This window comes from Microtus pennsylvanicus, chromosome 4 (genome assembly GCF_037038515.1).
Source record: "Microtus pennsylvanicus isolate mMicPen1 chromosome 4, mMicPen1.hap1, whole genome shotgun sequence".
NCBI classification, from domain to species: Eukaryota; Metazoa; Chordata; class Mammalia; order Rodentia; family Cricetidae; genus Microtus; species Microtus pennsylvanicus.
Window position 1 is genome coordinate 37,147,623 of NC_134582.1, and position 24,882 is coordinate 37,172,504.

Sequence of the window (24,882 nt, forward strand, 5' to 3'; positions counted from 1 at the left end):
CTGGGTCTGGGCTACCTCACTCAGAATGGTTTTTTTTCTAGTTCTGTCCATTTGCTTGCGAATTTCAAGCTGTCATTTTTTTCTGCTGTGTAGTACACCATTGTGTAAGTGTATCGCATTTTCCTTATCCATTCTTTGGTTGAGGGGCATATAGGTTGTTTTCAGGTTCCGGCTATTATGAATAATGCTGCTATGAACATAGTTGAGCACATGTCCTTGTGGTATGATTGGACATCCTTTGGATATATGCCCAAAAATGGTATTGCTGGGTATTGAGGTTGATTGATTCCTAATTTTCTGAGAAATCACCATGCTCATTTCCAAAGTGACTGTACTTCCACCAGCAATGGAGGAGTTCTCCCCTTACTCCACATCCTCTCCAGTAGCCTGTCATCAATGTTTTTGATCTTGGCCATTTTGACAGGTGTAAAATGGTATCTCAGAGTTGTTTTGATTTGAATTTCTCTAATTGCTAAGGAAGTTGAATATTTCTTTAAGTGTCTTTTGGCTATTTGAGATTCTTCTATTGAGAATTCTCTGTTTAGATCTGTATCCCATTTTTAAAATTAGATTATTTGGTATTTTGGTGTCTAGTTTCTTGAGTTCTTTGTATATTTTAGAGATATGTCCTCTGTCAGATGTGGGCTTGATGAAGACCTTTTCCCATTTTGTAGTCTGCCATTTTGTCTTGTTGGCCATGTCCTTTGCTCTACAGAAGCTTTTCAGTTCCAGGAGGTCCCATTTATTTATTGTTTCTTTCAGTGTCTGTGCTGCTGGGGTTATATTTAGGAAGTGGTCTCCTGTGGCAATGCATTCAAGGCTACTTCCCACTTTCTCTTCTATGAGGTTCATTGTGGTTGGTTTTATGTTGAGGTCTTTGATCCATTTGAACTTGAGTTTTGTGTATGGCAATAGGTATGGATCTATTTGCATTTTTCTACATGTTGGCATCCAGTTATGCCAGAACCATTTTCTAAATATGCTTTCTTTTTTCCATCTTATAATTTTAGTTTCTTTGTGAAAAATCAGGTGTTCGTAAGTGTGTGAACTGATATTTGGGTTTTGAATTGGTTCCATTGATCCTACTGTCTGTTTTTATGCCAATAACAAACTTTAACATTTTTGTTAAAACCTGCTAAAAGATTCTTTTCTGGCGGCTTGAGGTATCTGTTGTGTCACGGGGCGGTTAGAAGAAAAGTACACTTTGTGGGAGTTTAAAATTTATATTGCATGATTTTCTCTTGCAATGAAGCCCACCTACTTTACTATTTGTAACTAAAACGCCATTTATTGAGAAAAGGAGTTGATAGACCTTTAAGCTCTTGCGGTAGTTTGAACAACTGTAATTGATTTGCTTTCCAGAAATATAAAATAATTCTTTGAGAAGTGCTGTATGGCGCTCAGTCACGTATGCACCATGCAGTTGTCATTCCATTCTTGACATTTCTTATTCCACTGTCTTCTCAAGCCAGACTTATTTGTCTGGATTTTGAAGTATTAGCCAGCCTAATACTCCTATTACTTTGCAACGTATTTCATGATCACAGTTAAAAACTAGGGTGTGTTTTTCTCCTGTCTAACTTAACATTCCAAATGAGTTTCCATTATGGAAATTTAAAATTACTGAGCAAACCCCAGGAATTTCCTTTGTGAAAAAGGACTTTTTCTTTGCAAATCAAACTGTTAGTCACGTAAAATACTGTCCAGGATAAAGGCTCACTCTGGGTTCTGATATTTTCTTGCACTTGGCCTTTTGTCTTCAGTTATCTTATTCATACTGAAGAAAATTTGGGGACCTCAGAAGATACATCACATTTTAAACCAAGGCTAGCCTAATACTTGTGAACTTTTATTCTTGAATTTAGATGTTGGTTTTGTAGAAGGTGTGTTGTACCAGAGGGAGATTGGCTCTTGGGTTTCAATGTGGTACAAAGAATGGTGCCAGGCATGGTCTGTCAGCAAGCCTTATGTAAGAGTGAAATGGTCCCAACTATTATGGTTGTCTTTTCATTTCAGATGTGTTTGACTTGGTCAGATCGTATGTGTTGTGACTGTTCCCGATGGTATCTGTGTGTGGAAATTCCCGAACACTACGTGCCACTGCGGGTGCTGCTAGTATTGGCTGTGTGCCGGCTGCTACTGTTACCTCCCTCCTGATATCTGGAAAAGCATGATTAAAACAGTCTACAGTTTCCATTCCACAGTACTGATCTGCATGTACCAATTACAGCTTGATAAATAGTCAACATCCATAGTGATAAGTATCAAGTGTGGTATTTTGTGTCTTTTAAGAAAATGTTTAAAATTTCAAAAATGTTTTTTAAAAAAAGCCCTTAGAATTCATCTTACTTAGCCCCTTTATTTTATAACTGGGGGATCTGAGTCCCTGGGAGGGTAGAAGGGACTTTTCTGTGTTTTTACAGGTAGGGAGAGACAGAACCGAAAACAGAAATCTTATATACCTGATCTCCTATCTGCTCTAGTAATTAGGAGAAAAAAAGTTTAATTTGATAAATGACTGAAGTCATGAACAATGTTTTTTTTATTTATTTATTTATTTATTTATTTATTTATTTATTTATTTTGTTTTTTCAAGACAGGGTTTCTCTGTGACTTTGGAGCCTGTCCTGGAACTATCTTTGGTAGACCAGGCTGGCCTTGAACTCCCAGAGATCTGCTGCCTCTGCCTCCGGAGTGCTGGGATTAAATGCATGCGCAACCACTGCCCAGCGAACAATGCTATTTACTAGATGAGATTTAAATTTTTTTCTGGGCGTGGTACTGCTTGACTGAAATCCCAACACATGGAAGATAGAAGGAGGAGGTCCTCTTCAGCTACCGAGTGAGTTTGAGATCAGCTGGAGACCCCGTGGGGGAGACACGGAGAAGGAAAAGGAGAGAGAGGGGGAGAGAGAGAATGCTTGGTGGGAGGGGGGTTATATAGCCTAAGACTACATTAGGCTGATGTGTATTTTAATGTTTAGGTTAGCTATATTTCTCATATTGATAATTATCAAGTGCTATTAAAATACATTGAGTTTTAAGGTAGACTTTTTTGTTTTGTTTTGTTTTGAGACAGAGTTTCTTTGTGTAGCCCTAGTTGGAACTAGCTCTTATAGATCAGACTGGCCTTGAACTCATAGAGATCCATCTGCCTCTGTCTCCCAAGTGCTGGGATTAAAGGCTTACACCACCACCTCCCAGCTAAGTTAGACATTTTATAAAATATAACATGAAAAAATAAGACATTATAGTTGGTTGGGTTTTTTTTTTTTCTCTTTGACTCTTTGGGGGCCCTTCACCCAGCTCCAAAATAATCACACGGAGTCTTATTCTTTCTTATGAATGCCCCACCTTAGCTCGGCTTGTTCCTAGCCAGTTTTTCTTAATTTAAATTATCATGTCTACTTCTTGTCTCTGGTTTATCTTTCTCTAGTTCTGTATAACTTTCTTACTCCGTAGTTGACTGTGTGGTTGAGTGGCTAGCTCCAGGCATCCTCCTCTCCTTCTCCCTTTCTCGCTCCTCAATCTTTTCTCCTTTTTCTCCTTCTGTTTATTCTCTCTGCCTGGAAGCCCCACCTATTCCTCTCCTGCCTTGCTATTGGCCATTCAGCTCTTTATTAGACCAATCAGGTGTTTTAGACAGGCAAAGTAACACAGCTTCACAGAGTTAAGCAAACGCAACGTAAAAGAAGCAACACAGCTTTGCATTACTAAGCAGATATTCCACAGCATAAACGAATGTAGCACATCTTAAATTAATATTCCATAACAACATAGCTTCTGACTGCCCCACGTATGTCAGTTTGAGTTCCTAGTTCTCTGCATATCTGTTGTTTTCAATCAAATTGGGTAAGCTCAACATAGGGAGGGGTAACTAAGAGTTTAGAGGTGGGAGTACTTTTGTTCCCCTTGAGTGACCTTCCCTCCATTCCCCCTTTGCCTTGACTGTCAGGAGCACTGGGCTAGTTTGGGAGACAACCACAGTGACTGTAGCTCAGGACTGGTAATTCATTGCTCTCCAGTTTGCATCTTGATTCCATCATCTTTATTAGAATAGGGTTCCCACAATCCTAGCTTACCTCAGGGAAGCCTCTTATATACTATTATATATAATAAAACCCGAATCACAGTTTTTCTCTAAGAAATCAATGGTATTTTCCTGGATACTCTTCAGGCTAACTGCTGAGATCTCAGCAAGGATACAACCTTAGATTTGGGGACTGGATTTTAAGACTGGCATTGATCAAGGAGCAGGCGGCACAGACATAAAAGATGTCGAAATGCCTGGAAATGGTTTACATAAAGTCCAAGGAAGAGGAGAGGTTTGGCTTCGACAGTGAAGCCAGGTGGATGTCTTTAAATATTTAAACCTCTGTCATATGACCTCGTAAGAGCTCTTGTTTGCATGTGTCTAGTGCCTAGACTAAGGTCAATCCAAAGAAGTTATAGAATAGCAGACTCCAGGAGCACAAATCAAGTTATGAGAAGTGACTTCCCTGGAAGCAGAGCCATCAATCACTCACATGCCTAATCTAAGAAGATGTGTTTATGCTGGAGCACCGTAGGGGGAATCCTGAATTAAAGAGAACATTAACCCCACAGATTTGCCTCTTGAACAGTAAGTAACCGAAGCAATCTCAGAAATTATTATTGGAGTTTAGGAACCTGCGGTCCAGAGAGAAATTTGATTTCTCTGGGTCACACTGATATTGCAGGGTGGGCAATCCACATTCAGTTCAGCCATTCACTTTACACCGCAGGCAGCTTCCCCCCCACCAATAGTGCGGTTCAGCTTCTTTGATGTTAAGCCTCCACCAAGGGCATCAGCTGAGGTAATGGGAAAAGGCAGAAAACTGCTGAGCTTTGAATGGTTCACTCCCTGCCAACCATTTACAAGAAACGAATGCCAGTTAGACCCTTCCTTCCCACCATCAAATGAACCCCTTTCCTTACAGAAAGAGACACATCTTTCACAGACCATCAGTGAAGGGTTAATCCATTCTCTACCTAAACCCTGACGTCATCTGACAGCCATCTCGACTGAATATTGTTACATAAGTTAGAAATTCACTTCTGCTTTGAGTCAGCTGGAATGGGAAAAGGATTGATAAAGGTAGTACAACCATTCAGGAGAGAAAGAAAAATCTTTTAGACACACGGAGAGCAGTTGACTGTATTTGGCTCGAAAGAGTGGGAGGATTCTGTGATGACTGTAGGCTTTGAGACCCTTGGGAGCTGGTTCTACACGTGGCCTAAGGCCGACCTTACTGACACATCCTTCCCCGGTGCCAGCTAAACAGATTGGGCATTGTAGGGCCATTTGTAAGACAGGAGTGCCTCCATCACTGTCCCTCTGATTCCTGCAGGTGTGCTTTAGGGGCCATGAACAAGAGTGCCAGCATTTACAAGGTCATCAGATCTAACACTTAGGATGGCAAGGTTGCTCAGGGGTAGAGAGCACTTGCTTAAGACCCCAGGGGTGTGATCTCTATGTGAAAACAACCTTCTTATTGGGCCCAGTAAGTTTTGCTAAGAAGCCTAGGTAGAAGTAGAATTGCTATTATAGTGGAGGGAAATTATTTTCACTGGTTTTTTTAAAAGTAAGTATGAGTTTCTCCTCTGAAATTTTTTTTAAAAAAAAGTTAACTAACTTTTATATATAAAATATAAAGTACTGTTTTTCATTATGTCATTTTCTTTCAAAAGTATTTGTAACACTAGCACTTCCAAGTCAACCAGTCAACAATAAGGTTTCATTGAACATAAAATTATAATGCCGTCTCTTATTGCTTCCTTTTCTTCTTCCTTCTTCTTTGTCAGGTTTTCCCCTTTCCTATTAATTCCTCCTTCACCTAGTCCTTATCTCATCACTTCTTTTTTGATTCCTTTCTCTCTGATCCTATCCTGCTATCATTGCTGCTGCAGGAATGTGAAGATGTAATTTAACAATATGGGCTCAGGGAATGGTAAGATATACCAGTAGCGACGGCCTTTTTTGTTTTGCACTTCTATAAAAAAGGCATTATACGCTCCTGCATTGCTGGTGCAGCCCCTTTGGATGTCAGTGTGGCGATTTCTCAGAAAATTAGGAAACAACCTTCCTCAAGACCCAGCAATACCACTTTTGGGTATATATCCAAAGGATGCTCAATTGTACCACAAGGACATGTGCTCTCAACTATGTTCATAGCAGCTTTGTTTGTCATAGCTAGAACCTGGAAACAACCTAAATGCCCTTCAACTGAAGGATGGATAAGGAAAATATGGTACATTTACACAATGGAGAAAAAATTTACATTTACACAGCAGAAAAAAATGTTGCAATTTACGGGCAAATGCATGGATCTAGAAAACATCATATTAAGTGAGGTAACCCAGACCCATAAAGACAATTATCATATGTACTCACTCATAAGTGGTTTTTAGACATAAAGCAAAAAAACAGCCTACAAACCACAATCCCAGAGAACCTAGACAACTATGAGGACACTAAGAAAGACATACATGGATCTAATCTACCTGGGAAGTAGAAAAAGATAAGATCTCCTGAGTAAATTGGGAGCATGGGGGCCATGGGAGAGAGTAGAAGGGGAGGGAAGAAAAAAGGAGGGGAACAGAGAAAAATGAGGAGCTCAATAAAATCAATTTAAAACAAAATTTTAAAAAGGCATTATAGCTGGGCAGTGGTGGTACACACTGTTTATCCCAGCACTTGGGAGGCAGAGGCAGGCAGCTCTCTGAATTCGAGGGCAACCTGGTTTACAGAGTGAGTTCCGGGATATCCAGGGCTACATAGAGAAGCCCTGTCTTGAAAAACAAAACAACAACAAAGAAGTAAAAATCACCAACAGCAAAAAAGCTTTATAGAGAGACTCTAGCATGTTGGTGCAAACCCATAATCCCAGCACCCACAATGCTAAGGCAAAGTGTTGCTGTGAATTCAAGGCCAGCCTGTACTTCATAGTAGGTACCAAGCTAACCCTAGGTACAAGACCTGACCCCCACTTGCCCCCAATAATTTAGAACATCTATGAAGTTCAAGGCACAGGCTAGACATTCCAGGGAAGGATGATGGATGCACAAGTATGCCCCATGTCCTCCTGGTATCTCTGATGTAATGGGGGGGGGGGTGCCTAGGGCCTTGAGCATGGCAGAGAGCAGGGGGGCGTCCAGGCATGTCCAGTGAGGACTGTGGAATTAGCCCTGGGGTTGGCGCTTGCCAGCAGTTCATTTGTTCAGTGTTTCTTCCACAGATGTTGGTGTGTGTGTGTGTGTGTGTGTGTGTCAGGTGCTGTGCTTGGAGCTGGGAGTCTGGCAGTGAAGGAAAGCAAAACGGGTCCAGAGAGATACACGGACTTTCAAATGATAAGCTTGTATTTTTATGTGAATAGCTACCTTTTCCCTTTTCTTTTAATAGTAAATAGATTTTTATAGGATATATTTTAATGATAGTTTCCCTTTTCCCAACTCCTCCCAGATGCTCCCCAACTCCTTGCCCACCCAAGTCCACATTCTTTCCTTCTCTCTCTGTCATTAGAAAACAGGCACCTAAAAATAAATAAATAAATAGAATAAAATAAAAGCGAACAAAACAGAATAGGACCAAAGAAAGAAACAGAAAAACAGAACCAAAAAAAAAAGCACAAGAAACACATATAGATATAGAAACACATATCATACACGTAGAAATCCCGATTAAACACAAAAGTGGAAATCATAGTATATCGCAAAAGACCTATAATGTTAATTTAAAAAAAAATAAAAGCTCAGACAAAGCCTTATGAGACAAATATTCTCCAAAATGTTATTAAGTTGATTCTGTGTTGGCCATCTATTGCTGGTCACGGGCCTGCCCTTGAGTGTGGTTTCTATACCCATTGAGACTCCATTGGAGAAAACCGATTTTTCCTTTGGGAGCAGTTATCAATTGGAGATAGCTTCTGAGTTAGAGATGGGGGCTTGTGTCTCCTTCTGGTCTCAGTTTTGGGGTCCTATCTGGCTCAGTCCTGTGCAGGCCCTGTGCATGCTGCCAGTCTCTGAGGTCATGTGGGCGTCAGTCTTGTTGTGTCTCGAAGGCCTTGTTTCTTGGTGTCTTCCATCCCCACTGGCTCTTAATAGCACACTTCTTAAAATGGTCCAGGGCTCCAGAAGGTTCAGTAGCGTGAGGAGGGGCCTGACCAAGCACTCTAAGGCCTTAGAGATAACAGGAGACGATGTGTGAGGCCAAAGCAGTCTTTTCCCGCAGTAAGAAAAGCGTGAATCACAAAGTCTTGAGGCATTTTCTTGGTATTTCAAGAAACTCAAAGTAGGCCTTGTCCTGAGCTCAGTGGAAAAGAGAGAAATGATTTTCTAGTTTCTTTTCCTAGGCTGAGATCCCCTCCCACCATGACAGATATGAGGCAGAAAGAAAAGCAAGGTTTATTTTGGCTCATGGTTCTAGAGAGATTTCAAAGATCCATAATGAGGAAGGGGCCTGCTCTGTCTGTGGCGACAGGAGTGTGTGGCACCCACAGCGAGTTCCGGGCCAGACTGTGCTAGGGAAAGGGACCAGCCATGTCTCAGACCAAACCAACTAAACAAGTGAAAAGCCCAAACTAAACCAAGCAAAACAAAATTGCCTTGGAAAGACTGCGTTTGGTGGTCAAGAGCGGAGAGAGGATCAGATTAGCCTAAGTCATGGTGGCTGCCATAGACTTTGTATGGTAATGGTATGAAGGCCAATTTCAATGTCTATGTTGGGATTAAAGAACAAAATGACATAAAACTAAAATGTCCAGTTAAAATAAATTTTTGGTCCTTCCCACTTGAGCATTGAGGACACTGTCATTTGCTTTTCAGGAACTTTCTCCCGTTCACGTTCCATTGTTCACGCCAGTATCAGCACCAACCCACTCAAGTGTCACTTGGCCTGCTCCTTACTCCACAGCGGCTGGTTTTCCCAGATAGGCTGAGCCTTACTGGGTTCTGTCCTCTTTACGTCTTTCCTTCTCTTATCTGCTTCCCGATGGGGTAATCTGAAAGGAGGAAGTCACTAAGTACCTGTCAGAGGGGGTGGGAAAGTCTGTGGGGGGGAAGGCAGCTTGAGTAGGCAGCCAGGGGCCCAAACTTCACTGACTTCTTTTAATTTTGCCACAGCCTTTTCTCATTTTAGTCACCACTGATTAGAAAAGTAGATGTTCTGAGGAAGTACCTTTCACTTCCCACCCTCATGCCCTATTAGTAGGAATGATGAACTCAAGGCCCCTTAAGTAGAAGAAACTGCCTCCCGGCCTGACCTTCAAAATGGCGACCGTGACAGCAGGAGAAGCCACCGAGCAATTCACTGCTGCCTAAGACTCTCCAAGGAAAGTTATGACGTACTGCAGGGGCACACAGCATACACCTAGCACCCTTGAAGACAGCTATCTGAGGCTGTCCCGAACCTCATGTATTTGTTGGACATCCTGGTCTAAGCACTGTGTTCTTGAGACAGAACAAGTAAATCTTCCTGGTAAAGAAGGCACATGTAAGAACTGACCTATCAGCACCATTTCCTTTGTGTAGTTAGGGAAGAGAGTAATGGCTCAGACTTTTCTCCGTGGTTTTCTGGGGCAGTAAGAAGGTCAGCTGTATTTTGTCCTAATGGGCTGTCACTCTAACATTTCTTAAAGGAAAGATTTATACACTTCTGATGCAAATGATAATATAATTAAAACAATTTGGGTCAGCATGGTAATACGAATTTGTAATCCCAGCATTCAGGATGCTTGGGAGTTTGATGCAGAAGGATCACAAATTGGAGGGCAGTCTTGATTACACAGTGACAGAATCAAATAAAAACACCCCTAAAGTTACAACACGCCTTCAGTCATAGTTTTTGTTTGTTTCTCCCATTTGGGGTTCTTGTTACAGAGTTCCTAAAACCTTTGAGCTTCCGGGATGACGGGAATCATGTTGCTATTCATAGTGAGTCCCTTTCAGTCAGGTTACTGTAGTTACAGTATGAGACACCAGAGACACACTCTTTATCTTAGCCTTACGAACACTGCAAACTCTACTTATGCCAAGGAAAGAGGAGCAGTCATGGCGTTCGCTGCCTGTCCTGTGGAAAGCGCAGGATCAGTGTCCGGGCATCCTCACAGCTCATCTCTATGACCATCCTGGGAGGCTGGTTGAGACTGATCATAACAACTGTGTGCATGCTGGTTTGGAAAAGTTGTTCAATAAATACAAATTTCCTGTTGTTACTGTATCACCAGGATGAATGATATCTCGAGTTCTCCGTCTTCATCAGCTGTCACACAAGGCCTTGAACTCGACAGCAACCAAGGCTCTTACTGGGCTTAACTGTTTAAGGTGGGATTTCTTGGACACGGTGTTTGGACAAAGGGTTTCATGACCAGAAAACTCTGACACGTCCTAGGATCAGAGTTAAGCAGGGTTTTGACCAAATCAGCAGCTGACCCGGAAGTGGGGTGTGCGATTAGAGCCGTACACTGAAGTCTTTAGGGGCCTGGCATTACTTCTAGTCACACCAAAATGGAGACAGGGCAGTGGGCACGCAGGGTGTGGCAGATCCCTGCCCGTGCAACCTGGGAAGTGCTGTCCACTGTGCTGACGTCTGCCATTTTCCGTAAGAAATATGTTAGAAAAATGGCACATTCATCAGGCTTGGATCTCTGCCCAGGAGGTTTGCCTCTGTACCCCAGCCCCTGGTGCCTGCTTCCCTGTGGAGCTCAGGGCCCAAGGGCTTCTTCTCTATAGGACTGCTATCTCGAAACAGGCAGTTCCATGGTGGTTCCCCTTCTAGACAGAAAACATACATACACACACACACACACACGAAATAGACTCATCCTGCCTCATAATTAGAGAAGCAAAATTCCCCTATTAACTTCCTCTCGTTTTAACGAGCGCCCTAGCTAGCACTCTTTAGGAGCAGTAGGCAGTTCTGAACCAACCCAACAGCTTCAGATGTCCCTGTCTCTCCTCCCAGCTGCCCCCTTTCTCTTGAAGGCTTCCCCCCACTTACAGCCACTTTATGGCCCTTGTTCTCTGCCTCTGCCTCTGTCTCCCTTTCTCCTCTACAACTGGTTCCTGGGTCCATCTGATCGTGGGAATGCCTGAGATTCCTCTGAGACAAGCCAGTGGTTAAGAGGACTTCTGCACAATTTTTACCTCTTTAAATAATCAGGCGCCTGCTATCTGCTCCCTCAAACTGACTGCAGTCCGTTTTCTTTTCATAAGAATTGGTGACATATGTTTTTCTTGATCGCAAGCATTCTCATTTCCTTCTATTACTCTATATTCATCGGTTCTCCCTATTTTCCGGACACGTTCTCTCCATGAAGCCCAAGCTGTCCTCGAACACATAATCCCCCTGCCTCAGTCTCCCGATCACACCACCATGCTTCGTCGTCCCATTTCTATTTTCACAGGCTGGATGAGTGAGAACTCTTCCCGGTTTACAGATGTAGACTCCAGTCGACGTGGCAAATGATCCCATATTGAACGTCTCCTGTGTACACTGACCAAGCCACATGCTTCTGGGGGAGTCCAGCCCCCTCCCAGCCCACAGCTTCCTTTGAGGTGCCTGTGGTGTGAACAGCACCGTTGCAAATAAGGAAACAGACGCTCAGAGAGAGCATTTACCTGGGTAGAGTAACCAGGTAGTGACTGCCACCAGCGGTAGTGCCTCTTCACACATCGGAGGGGGATTTAACGTGATGACGTCACGGGACGACCTCGGCAGCATCCGTGTGAGCGTTCTGAGGTCCAGAGAGGTGAAGGGAGGAGCGATGCAGAGAGGAGGGAAGCTAGAATTAGAACTTAGGTCTGCATTTTCCGGCTTGGCCTCGTTTAGCAAATGAAACGCTCCTTATAGCTCCAGCCACAAGGGGAAAGGAGGAGTGTCTCACACCCTTAGGGTAGCTGTGTGGCACCCTGGCTGCCACAGCAGTTTGTAAATCTGGCACAAACTGAGTGCCCACTTGTCTAGAAAACTTAGCTACTTATTCATAGCCCACGGGGTCCTCGAGCAGCCCAGATAAATTGGTAATACCTTGTGCAACACTTGGCTGCGGTGTGGGGAAACAGACAAGCAGCGTTGGCAGCGGTAGCTTAAACACAGAAATAAGAAGTGGATGGGGGTTTGCAGGGAGCCCACGGTGAGCAGAACCCGGTGCTGCCGCACACCTGAGACTTGTTTCAATGCTCCTCCACGCGATCCTGATTTGGCTTGGTGGCCTTTGAGTAGGAATGGGAACGCAAAGGCCCCTGTCCTCCCTGATCCCATTTGCATGGCTTCCAAGCAAACAGCACGAGCTTGCTTAGCAGGGAGCGGCATTTGGGTTCAGCTCTTCGGCAACCATGCAACCACACCTGAACCTTCTGAGCCAGGCATGGAGGATCAAAAGCAGCACTCCCAAAGTGGAGGCAGGAGGATCAAGAGTTTAAGGTCATCCTTGGCTACATGGAAAATTTGAGGCCAGCCTGAGTTCCTAACTTGACTTCCCTGAAATGATTGACTGTAACTTGAAAACATATGCCAAATAACACCCCTTCTCCTCTAAGTTGCTTGTGGGGATATTTTATCATCGCAACAGAAGTGAAACTAGAACGATTTGCTAAAATTGACCCTCCCTTAATATGTGCTGCTGCTGCTGAGGATGAGCTGAGCTCTGTCAGTTCTTCTAAGGGCAATATGTCCAAATGGCAGGCGACAAAGGGTGTCCGAGGTGAAGATGGACTTTAGCATCACATGAATTCCCAATCAATGGAGGACAGGAAGTGACTGGAAGGGACAGTGTTGATCCTATCTATCCCAATACCACCTGGACTGAATTGCTATAGTCCCATGATGGAGGTGGGTCTTGTATCTTATCTGTTGCTTTCCTTGGTTAACTAATAAAGAAAACTGCTTGGTCTGATAGGACAGAAAATTAGGTAGGCGGAGTAGACAGAACAGAATGCTGGGAGAAAGAAGCTGAGTCAGGCAGTTGCCATGATTCTCCCATCCGACACAGACACAGGTTAAGAATCTCCCTGGTAAGCCACCAGCTCGTGGTGCAACACGATTATTAGAAATGGGTTAGATCAATATGTAAGAGCTAGCCAATAAGAGGCTGGAACTAATGGGCCAGGCAGTGTTTAAAAGAATACAGTTTCCGTGTAATTATTTCGGGTATAAAGCTAGCGGTGTGGGTGGCCGGGTACCAGGAACGTAGCCCCGCCGCTCTTATTACAACAGTCCCACACCTGCTATCATGTAAAAATGAATGAGTTGACAGGTAAATGTACCAATACTACTTTCAGCCTATTGCTGTCTGACTACTGTTGGACTCCATGAAATTGGTTCAGTGCCTTGATACTGGGGATGAGCATTCCCTGAAAAGAATGGATATTCTTATTGCCACTCTCATAGATCCCTATACAAGGAAACAATGAAGTTTATCCAGCTGGGGCTGTCTGGAGTGTTGAAGGGGAGATACGCATGTTTACTAATAATACACTGGTACACAAAGTGTGCCCCAGGTCAGTGGCCTCTCTCCGAGCACTCAGAAGTGAGGGGAAGGAAAATACTGCCTCCTGGAGTACTTCTGTATCACCATGGTGGCACTTTGGTCATAGGAGAGGAGAAGGATATGAGGGACCTCAAGACTGGGGTTGGCTTGAATATTTGCTAAAAGCAACTCCTTGAATTCTACTTCTGATGTACCATCTCTGAATGGCTTCTCTTCAGAACTCTGAACTGTAGCTGCTGGTGCCTTTCTCCTTCCCTCTGCTAACAGCAGCTGGAAGCTGTCACTCCCCAGGGTTCTACACAATGACTGGTAAGAAACAGGGACCCAAAATGTCTTGCAGAAGAGATGGTGAGACAGTCAGGGAAAGTGGTCCATGCTTATAGTCCCATCACAAGGGAGGTGAAACCAGGAGGATCAGTGGTTCAAGGCCAACCTGAGCTACACAGCTGAGACCTCGTGTCAAAATAAAAATAGATAAAGGATATAGAGAGATGGGAGTGACGCTGAGGGGGGAATGCAAAGAGATCAGACCCAGATTCTACCATACTCCCCAAAGTCTCAAACACCCACGGACTTTGCCAAGATGATATGAAAACTCCATTCCTACCTTTACTAATTGCTTTCTCTCCCCCCTTTTCAGGTTTTTAAAACTTTTTAATGAGTACTCATGTTCATGTGGTTCCACATGTGAATGTAGCTGCTCATGCCTGTGTATATACATGTTCGTGTGTAGTCAGAGATCGGTCTTGTGTCTTGGGCGTTGTTCCTCAGAAGACACATTTCCCTTCCCTCCCTTTTAAAGACAAGGTCTCTCATTAGATTGAAGCTTACTGATTAGACCAGGGTGGCTGTCCCACGAACCTTAGGGAGCTGCCTGGTTCGATCTTCCCAGTGCAGGAATAACAGATGTGTTCCACCATGCCTAACGCTCTTATGTGGGTTTGGGAGATCAAACTCAAGTCTTTACGCTTACATGGCAGGAACTTGGGAGGTAGAGACAAGAGGGTCCGAAGTTCAATGGCTTCCAATATGAAGGCTCAAATATCCAAACACAGGGCCCGAGAAAGCTAAGAAAAGTTCCCAACAAAGAGCCAGATGTGAATTCCCAGACCTGTAGTCTCTCAGGCAGGCTGGTGCTTGCCAGCACCATGTGCTAAGCTGAGCCGTGCCACGGCTGGCATGGATGACTAAGATTTATCTCAGGCAGACATTGAAGTCTGCAGGTGCTTAGTAAAGCCAGGTCCAGACACAGAAATCCTCTTAAAAGGTACAGTATGTTTTAAAATGTGCTTAGGTGCTGAAGAAAAAAAAAAAATGGGTATAGACAGTCAGAGAAAAATAGTTTAAAAGTAATAAAGTCAAGTAGAGTAGAGTAATATGAAAAAATCAGTTACATAAAAATGGGAAATACACAGGATGTCTGGATCCTGTATGGTGCTATGTTGATTTTAAAAATTTTATATGATAATGTACAAAAAACAATAGCTGCCGAGAGACATTGTATTATGAAAGGGCTAGCTGAGAAGTAGAGATCCATAGATGAGCACTGGGCCAAGAGAGGGAGGCCAGGAGTGATAACACGAGAAAAGGGGTCAAGACCATGGTGGGGATACCCACAGAAACAGCTGACCTGAGCTAATGGGAACTCACTGACTCTGGACTGACAGCTGGGGAACCTGCATAGGCCCAAACTAGGCCCTCTGAATGTGGGTGCCAGATGTGTGGTTGGGGCAGTCTTTGCAGCCATTGGCAGTGGGACCAGGATTTATTCGTAGTGCTTGAACTGGCGTTTTGGAACCCATTCTTTTTGGAGGGATACCTTGCTCAGCCTAGATATAGATGGGGGAACCTTGGTCCTGCCTCAAAGTGATGAGTCAGACTTAGTTGACTCCCCATGGGAAGCCTTACCCTCTCTGAGGAGGGGATGGGAGATTGTGGGGGGGGATTGAGGGGAGCAGGAGGAGGGGAGAGAGTGGGAGTGGGATTGGTATGTAAAATGAGAAAAGATTTAGAAAAAAACAGATAATAAAAAGAAAGAGGTAGCTGAATTAAAACAGCACATATACTTTAGAAATGTCTTGGCTTCAGGATCAAAGTTAGAAAATATGTTCTGTTGGGGGAGAGGATTTTTAAACTCTGTGCATTAAAATTGTTCATGCCAGGCGGTGGTGGCGCACGCCTTTAATCCCAGCACTCAGGAGGCAGAGGCAGGCAGATCTCTGTGAGTTCGAGGCCAGCCTGGTCTACAAGAGCTAGTGCCAGGACAGGCTCCAAAGCTACAGAGAAACCCTGTCTCGAAAAACTAAAAAAAAAAAAAAATTGTTCATGGCCATTGCTCTTGTCCTTCCATCCTTCTTTTCTTCCTTATTTGTTTTTTGGTTTTTTGAGACCTGATTTCTCAGTGTAATCCTGGCTGTCTTAGGATTTAGTCTATAGACCTTGTTCATCTTGAATTCCCCAGTGCTTGGGTTAACGGCATGATCACACCTGGCCTTTTGTTACTGTTATTCTCGATGTTGAAATCAGCCCAAACATGGCCGCTAGAGCCTCTTCCAGTCACTTCTGGCACTTTGGACGGGACCCAGCAGTCTTCAGATGCCTAAGTAGTACCTTCTGGCTCCCAGACTGGGTCATTTGTTTCTCCAAGGCGCCTCCCTGCTTTCAGGGCTGGGGGTGGTCTGCATAAACCTGAGTAGGGTGACCATGGCCTCCTAAATTCTCACTGACGCTTGGTATTTTCAGTGGAGCACTTAGTTTATTTATGGTTAGTGTAATGAATGTTCATATGTGTTAAATATGACTTTGTGCTTTCCACATGTTAGCTTTCTGTTGTTTCTATTTAATTATTGATCTTATTGTTTGGAAGATTTTTTCCTCCTCCACTAGTTTGGAAGGTGAATATTTTGATTCTGTCTCTTAGCCATTATCCTAGAAATTATGGTATATATCCATGACTTATCAAATGTTGGTTAATATCTGCGCACCCTCCCCTGACAATATAAACACTTTAACACTAATAACAGTTCCCCAATTCCATGCTATTTCTTAATTTGCATTTTGTGTATATGTCATAAAGCATAATAGTTCTTTGTATACAGTCACTCATGTATAATTTCTGTCTTATTTATTCTCTCCCTTACACTCATTTCCCCCTCAACTTTACCCTCTACTTGTGGTCATTTTCCTTGTGTCTAGGGTCATCCTGTAGGGTATGTTTCAGTGAAGATCTGCCGAAGAAAAACTCTTGAACTTTTAACTTGTCCAATAATGATAATGTTTTATGTTGCCCTCTTTCTTGGTGGTATATTTTTGCTGATTATAAAATTTTAACTAGACATTTTCCTTTCAGACTGTTAAATACCCTTCTCTGGCTTTATAAAAACTTGTTTAACATTTATCAACTTGGTTGATTGATTGATCAATCGATGGATTGATTGATTGGGAGTGTGTCAGTGTGTGTGAAGACAATGTGCATAAGCCAGTCCTTTCTTTCACTTGTCTTCTGGGTCACCATGTTTGGCAACTTATCCACTAAGTCATCTTGACATGGCTGGCTATTATTTTTTAAATTTAGAATTCAGTTGACATTCTGCAACATCTTCAAAATTAATCTCGTTCTCTAGCTTAAAGTTTCTCTTTTTCTTGCAAGTCAAAGTGTGAGATTCCTGAATTTGTAGGTGGAGATGGTGCACACATCTATAATCTTTTTTTTTTTTTGAGCTGTCCTGGAACTAGCTCTTGTAGACCAGGCTGGCCTCGAACTCACAGAGATCCACCTGCCTCTGCCTTCTGAGTGCTGGGATTAAAGACATGTACCACCACAGCCAGGCATAATAATCTTATAAACTTGGAAGCTGAAGCAGGGAGATGGCAAGTTCAAGGACAACATGGTTTATGTAGCAAGACTCTGTTTTAAAAACATGTAGAGAAAACAGCATTCTTCTTCATTTATTGCTCAAAAGACCATATTTCTCTCTCCTTCCCTCCTGTGCCTAATTGGATGCATATGTCTGCAAGCGGGAACATTATGCTAAGTGTTGACACACTGGCTTGTGAAGCAGACAGTTGTTTTTAGTAATTAAAGCTTTGAATATAGGATGCTACCTATATCTTCTTGTTTTGTTTTTTGTTTCATGAACTATATGGAAAAACTGAATTACTGCAATAGAAGGAGTATGGGTAGAATGGACTTTGTGATATATTTTTATGTAAAATAAATTTATTTATATAAAAAAATTAACTCTTGTCCTTCTGGAAAAGTTGTATCAATGCATACTCTATGCTTCTTTTCCTGTGTTCCCTTTCTTTCTTTCTTTCTTTCTTTCTTTCTTTCTTTCTTTCTTTCTTTCTTTCTTTCTTGTCTGCTGTGGAATATTAATTTAAGATTTATACTGTGAGATATTTGTTTAATGATGCAAAGACATGTTTCATTTGTCTGCTTAAATAAAATTAACCTGCAGCCAGGAGACTGAGTCAGCAACTAGCTGGTAGCTGTCAGGAAGTGTAGGAAGGAACCATGTGTAGTGTGGGTTTTTAAGTGGGGACTGAACAGAAGGATGCCCTGTTTCTTGGGGAGACACAAGCTAGGAAAAAAGGTTAGCGACTTGCTTGCTATTCAGCCTCACTGAGTGAGCAGAATTTCACCTCAACCTTTGAATCCTGATTTCTATAGAGGGATAGAGATCTAGAATAAGCTCCCTTTAGCAACTGTGATATCTGAGGGAACAGAATTCCCACCTGGCAAGTACAGTCGAATCCCTACTGGTAGCTGCGGAGTTGCAATAGCCAGATTAGGACAGCAGTTGCTTAAGGGCCAGCTGCTGAATTTAATGAAAAACAACAGTAGTCTTTCTGAATATTATCTCCTGATTTATATTACAGTCTGTCGTATAATTTTTAGCTACATCTGATATATCAATTAAAAAAACTTATTTTTGAGTTGTTGGGGATTAAACCCCAAGACCTTGTGAACAGTAAGCAAGTCCTCTACCACTTTGCACTTCTTCTACTCATCAATTTCTTAACCGTGACTATTGCATGTTGTAGTTTAGAATTCCCATCCTGTTCCTGTTCAAATATATCTCTTTGTATAGATCAGAGGTTCTCAACCTGTGGGCCTTGACTCCTTTCGGGACTGAATGACCCTTTCACAGGGGTCACATATCAGATATCCTGCATATCAGATATTTACATTACGATTCATAACAGTAGCAAAATTTCAGTTATGAAGCAGCAATGGAAATAATTTCATGGTGCACAGGTCAGCACAACATGAGGTCCTGTATTAACGGGTCGCAGTGTTAGGAAGGTTGGGACCACTGCTCTAGCTCCTTCCTTCTGAGAAATGTTCAGGCTTTTCACTTTATCTCTGAACACAGAAAATATTGGGTCTGAATTCTGTACCCAACATTTTCGCTATCTGAATTTTTTTTCTCCACAGGGTCTCACTATGTAGCCCTGCGTGCCCTGGAATATTCAGGTCTCACTATGTAGCCCAGGCTGCCCTTAAACAGTTGCTCAGTACTAGGATCATAGGCATGGAACACCACACCTGGCACAGTCTGAAGTTGTATGGACTTGTTTCTTTTGTCTTGGTTGTCATCACAGGGACCTTTTTCTACTTGAGTTTTTTTTTTTCCAGAAATCATCTAAGTTTTGACTAAAAACATCTGCCTGCATAGAGCATTTGAATTTTCTCCAACAAACGAAGTTTCTCTTTGGGAGTCCCTGAATTGTGCACCTGAGGACACTATTGTTTCCAATTCGCGTTCCCTCGCAGCGGTAGTTCCTAGGCCTGTCTTTCACTGAGTTCACCTAGGAAACTCCATCTCCTGATGTCCCTGCCCTGCTCCCAGTGACTGTGACTTGACTGGTCCTCAGGGCGGCCTGGCTTTGGGAGTTTTTCTAGCACACAGACAGGCTTCAGAAGCTCTGTTCAAGAGCAAAGCCCTTTGGTACCTCAACTTTCTGAGTTATATTGATGAATGAGGCTCCCCCTTGTAGGTCCCTGCATCTGTACAGTGAAGTCACCAAGCACCAGAGCTCAGAATGCAGCGGCTTTTCCTTATCAGGGCTAGCTTATCTTCTTGCTTCTTATGAGATAATATTTTTGTACATTGTGAAGATGTGCTTTTGCTAAGGCGCATTCTGATTGGTGTGATAAAGAGCCAATACTAGGAAGAAGTTAGGCGGGACTTCCGGGCAGAGTGGAATAGAAGAGATGAAATTGGCTTGGTGAGTTGCTAGCCAGACACAGAGGAAGCAGGACATGCAGGAGGAGAGGTAAAAGGCCTGAGCCATGCAACATATAGATGAATAGAAATAAGGTGATTCAAATTATAAGAGCCCATTGGAAACAAGCCTAAGCTAAGACCGAGTTCTCACATTCAGTAAGAAGTCTCTGGGTCATGATTTGGGGTTTGGTGATGAAAAAAAAAAGCCTGTCACACTTGCCCCTCATAAGGTCCAAAGCTTTGGCGCAAATAGACTGATTTCACCCACCATTTCCCTGCAGACTTTCACTGCTTTCAGACTTCCTCTTCCTATCCCAACCCCACCCAATACCATTCTGATTGGATGGGACCCCCTTAAATTTCTCCTCTTTTCTATTTTTCAGAGCAACTTCTTTTGTGCTGGTTCTAGATTTATTCAACTCTCTCCTCCACCTTTACTGAGTTTCTTATTTTGATTAAATTTTCCTTTCCAGAAGAAACAATTATTTCTTGCTATTTAATTTACCTGTGTACATAGCTTCTGTGTCTGGACCTAAGAGCGGCCTCATCACATATGAGACATGAAAGTCTTCTTCCATCCTGCGTTATTGGTCCCCCCTGGGTGCCTCCCTGTTTCTGGCATTCATCTTTCTCCTCAGTCACCTGGGGAATCTTGGCCCTCTGATCATGTTTAAGAGTGAGTCTTTAGAAGATGGTTCAGGGCCTTGAGTGTGTGGATAGAACGTGTTGGTCTGTGGATTCCATTTAAGTGGTGACTGCGCTGGGTCATGGATACAAAAAAACATGAGGCTGGAAGCCTTTTCTTTAGAGTCAGGAAAATAATCTTCTGTCAGGTATACTGGCACATGCCTTTAATCCCAGCACGTGGGAGGCCGAAGCAAGAGGATCTCTGTGAGTTCAAGACCAACCTAGTCTACATAGTGAGCTGGGGTTACACAATAAGGCCATGTTTCAAACAAGATAAAACAAACAAACAAAACCTCTGGCATTCTTTATTTCCTGTTAGCACACAGAAGGCAACTTAAGGAAACTTATCGCTGTGTGGGTTATTTTGTTGTTGTTCACGTGACACAGCCAGGGTATTCTGGGAAGAGTGTGACCTGAGTTGAGAAAATGCCTCTATCAGATTGGCCTGGATGCAAGGCTGTCATTTTCTTGAGAATGATTGATGTGGGTGGGCCCTGCCCCTTGTGGGTAGTTCCACCACTGGGCAGGCAGTCTTGACTTCACACACACACACACACACACACACACACACACGAATCTGTCTGTCTGTCTGTCTATCTCCATATATCTCAAGCCGAGCTGAACAAGCCAGTAAGCAAGCTCCCCCATGGCCTCTGTTTCAGTTCCTGCCTCCAGGTTCCTGCCTGAGTTCCTTTCCTAACTTCCCTTAGTGACAGACTGTAATCAGGATGTGTAAGCCAAATAAAACCTTTCCTCCCCCAAGATGCTCTTGGTCCTGGTGTTTCCCTGCAGCAAAAGAAAGCAGACTAGGAGGATCATGTGGCTCAACTGCTTTCTTTGACAAACTTCATGTACCATCCCTGGGCTGCTCCCACCTGAGTAACCCTGAGTCTGAGCTGTTTCCCACCAAACTGTCAGGATAGTGACTCTTCAATCTCTAGTCTAACTGCACATCCTGCATCCACAAGCCTCCAGCCGCACACTGTTTGCTCCTCCCTGTGACCCAGCCTTACTTTGGACTCCAATCTGGAGAAGCTCGGGATTCCTCAGTGCTTTGGCTGCTTATTTTCCCTCCACAATGATGCTCCGTGTGACCCAGAACTCAACCTCCTGTGCCCTGTCAATCACTCCCTTTCCTCCATCCAGTCCTGTCTTCCAAATTTGTGTTGAATTTCTCTGTCAACCATTATCGTTTTGTCTTTTGTGAGTCTCTAGTTTCTTTTTGCTGTATAATTCATGTTCTTTAAAACGGAGGTTTGGTAAGAGAAGAGACAAAACCTGCTGCCTCAAAATGCACCCACTCTCACTCTTGACTTGTCCAACACAAACAGTTCTTTTGTGGCTTTGTTAGATCGCTGTAGATTTGTAGATGAATTTAAAAGTTGTCAACTTAGTGGTTACTGTGTGTTCTGATTCAAGGGTGTGGGAAATTTCTTCATTTCTTCTGATGACTGTGGCCTTCTTCGAGTTTTTACCATTTCTTTGTGTTAGACTTGTCACGAAAATATTCCTCTGCTGGTAAGTCGAAGAGACAATTTGAATGGAAATGTGTGAGTTTGAAGAATGATCTAACCCAGATCACAAAGAAAAGTATGACGGAGGATTAAGAATCTAGAAGATTCGGCAACTCCACTGCTCTTAGGGCAAGGGGCACAGAAGGACAGTAGAGAAAGAAGCACAGGGGAATCCTATCATTGTTGTTGTTATTTTATTGTGTTTTTAGTTTCCTAACATTTCAGAATAAGGAAAACCACATATATCCCCCTCACACATATGCTTTAATCCACCTTGTATCAAAATTCCAGAAAACGATAAAAGAGTCAAGACAGAAACTTACATTAATAACCTCTCCCGACCCTTATTGTAGACAGATTAAATTAGCAACAATATAACCAGCAAGTGAGAGAGGTGGACCCTGTTCCTTAGAAGAGTCTTCACGGGGCTGGAGAGATGGCTCAGTGGTTAAGAGCATTGCCTGCTCTTCCAAAGGTCCTGAGTTCAATTCCCAGCAACCACATGGTGGCTCACAACCATCTGTAATAAGGTCTGGTGCCCTCTTCTGGCCTGCAGGCATACACACAGATAGACCATTGTATACATAACAAATAAATAAATATTAAAAAAAAAGAAGAGTCTTCACCTGTCATAGGGGCCATGGAACCTTGCCATCACTGGATTCCCACGTGGTGTTGTACTGGCCACCATCAAGGGCCAGTTAGCATCAGGTGACATGACTATCTTCCCAGCAGATTTAATGTTTTCAGACTTCCCTGGCCTCCTTTTAGAGAAGCCCTGTCTCCCCTCACTCTTCTGAAACCTCTGAAGGTCACTCTGGTGCTGAAGGTGAGGCGTGGAGAGTGTGAACAGGAGGTCTCATCGCAATGGGATGGGGGAGGAGGGAGAACTATCACCTTTGAGCTTCCTTGAACCCCAGTTTCATATTTCGTTACTTTTTCTTAAAAAGAGAGAGAGAGAGAGAGAGAGAGAGAGAAGTGCTCTGTCTACGAGTGGTCCTGTTAGAGTATGAGGCAAATCAGATAACGGTATAGTTGGCAGGCGCGGTGCTTTCCTGTGTTTGTGCCAAATACATTTCATTTGCTCAAAACCACCCGATGGGAGAGTGAATACATTAACAATGGCGGTCTGGTTCCAGGAATGAGGGTGCATGCCTGTACTCCAATCATTTGAGAGGTAACTATGGGAGGGTCAGGGGTTCAAATGTCTGTCTCATCCACATTCTGAGTTTGAGGCCAACTTCAGCAACATTAGACCCCTCCTCAAAAAACAAACTAAAACTTAGAAAAGCTTCAATTTTTAAAAATTTCTCTCTCTCTCTCTCTCTCTCTCTCTCTCTCTCTCTCTCTCTCTCTCTCTGTGTGTGTGTGTGTGTGTGTGGTGTGTGTTGGGTGCCACAGCTCACACACATATGGAGGTCAGAGGACAATTTGTTCTTTTTCTTCCACTCTGTGGGTTCCTGGGATCTTGATTTATCAGACTCAACAGTAAGTGCCTTTACCTGCTGACCCCCCCCTCCCCGAATAAGGGCTGCCTGGCAGGTGTGAAAAACAAAGTGTGCCACTTCTGCTGAGCATTTTCGTGATAACTGATAATCTGTCGCTTCACAAACCACCGACCGCCTCCTTGCCGCATTTCTTGGCCCCGGTTTGCCCATCTTCCTAGGCTCCTGGGTTCTCACAAAGCATGGATATCGGAGTCATTTTCCTGACCACCAGGAACCTGCCTGTTCATTCAGTCTCGGGAAGGCAACTGGAGTCTTCCTCTGTGTCGTGCCTGGTGCCTCATCTCCTAAGGGAACGGCGCCACCTTTGCCTGCGTGACAGACATGCTGTGTGTGGATGCACTCAAATGTGACCGCGTTAAAAGAGAATCCAGCCAAGCAGTGGTGGCGCACGCCTTTAATCCCAGCGCTCGGGAGGCAGAGGCAGGTGGATCTCAGTGAATTCAAGGTCAGCCTGGTCTACAAGAGCTAGTTCCAGGATAGCCAGACTGTTACATAGAAAAACCTTGTCTCGAAAAAGAAAAAGAAAGAAAGAAAATCTATAGGTTCTGAATTAACATTGAATTCAAACTCAAATGTGACTTCCATTTCCTGCCATGATGAGAAGCCTCTACTCCTTGGTGGTGGGTGGCCCTTGTGTCTCTTCCCCCCGCCATCTCTTTTCTCTCCTTCATGATGCTGCAGAGTGAACCCAGGTCTTGTGTATGCAAGGCAAGGGCTCTCACCCTGGGCTGCAGCCCCGCCTCAGTCCCCAGTATACTAAGATCTTTGCACAGCGTCATGGATTTAATCCTCACGATCATCTGTGTTAGTCCCACGTGCTAGAGAGAACTGAGGACTCAGACAATGAACATCCCCAGTGCTGATGAACGAGAGCTGGAATCTGACCTCAGGAAATGCGCCTCTTCCCCAAGCCATGGTTTTTTTTTTTTTGACCATATTGTCATCTCCTCTCGTGAATCAGTTCTGCCAAACTCTTCTGGCATTGCACGTGCATTGTGTTGAGCTAGCATTCCTTGCTTCTCTTGTGACACAAGTAAAAGGCAATTCTGAGGTTCTGCCTCTAAATTCTCCATACCCCGTATCCCAGACAAATGACGCTGAGATTAGTGCATAAGTAGTAAGGCTAGCCGCTGATAGAACTGCAATGGAATTGTCAACACTGTTCATATTTTTTTTTTTTGAGACAGGGTTTCTCTGTGGTTTTGGAGTCTGTCCTGGAACTATCTCTTGTAGACCAGGCTGGTCTCGAACTCACAGAGATCCACCTGCCTCTGCCTCCCGAGTGCTGGGATTAAAGGCGTGCGCCACCACCGCCCGGCGAACACTGTTCACTTTTGACTTTTGCAAATGGCATTTCAAATGGCCAGTCTAATGTTTGCCGAGCCTCTACTTAATTGGGTCCAGGATTGGTTCCCGGTATTTTCCTCACGCTATC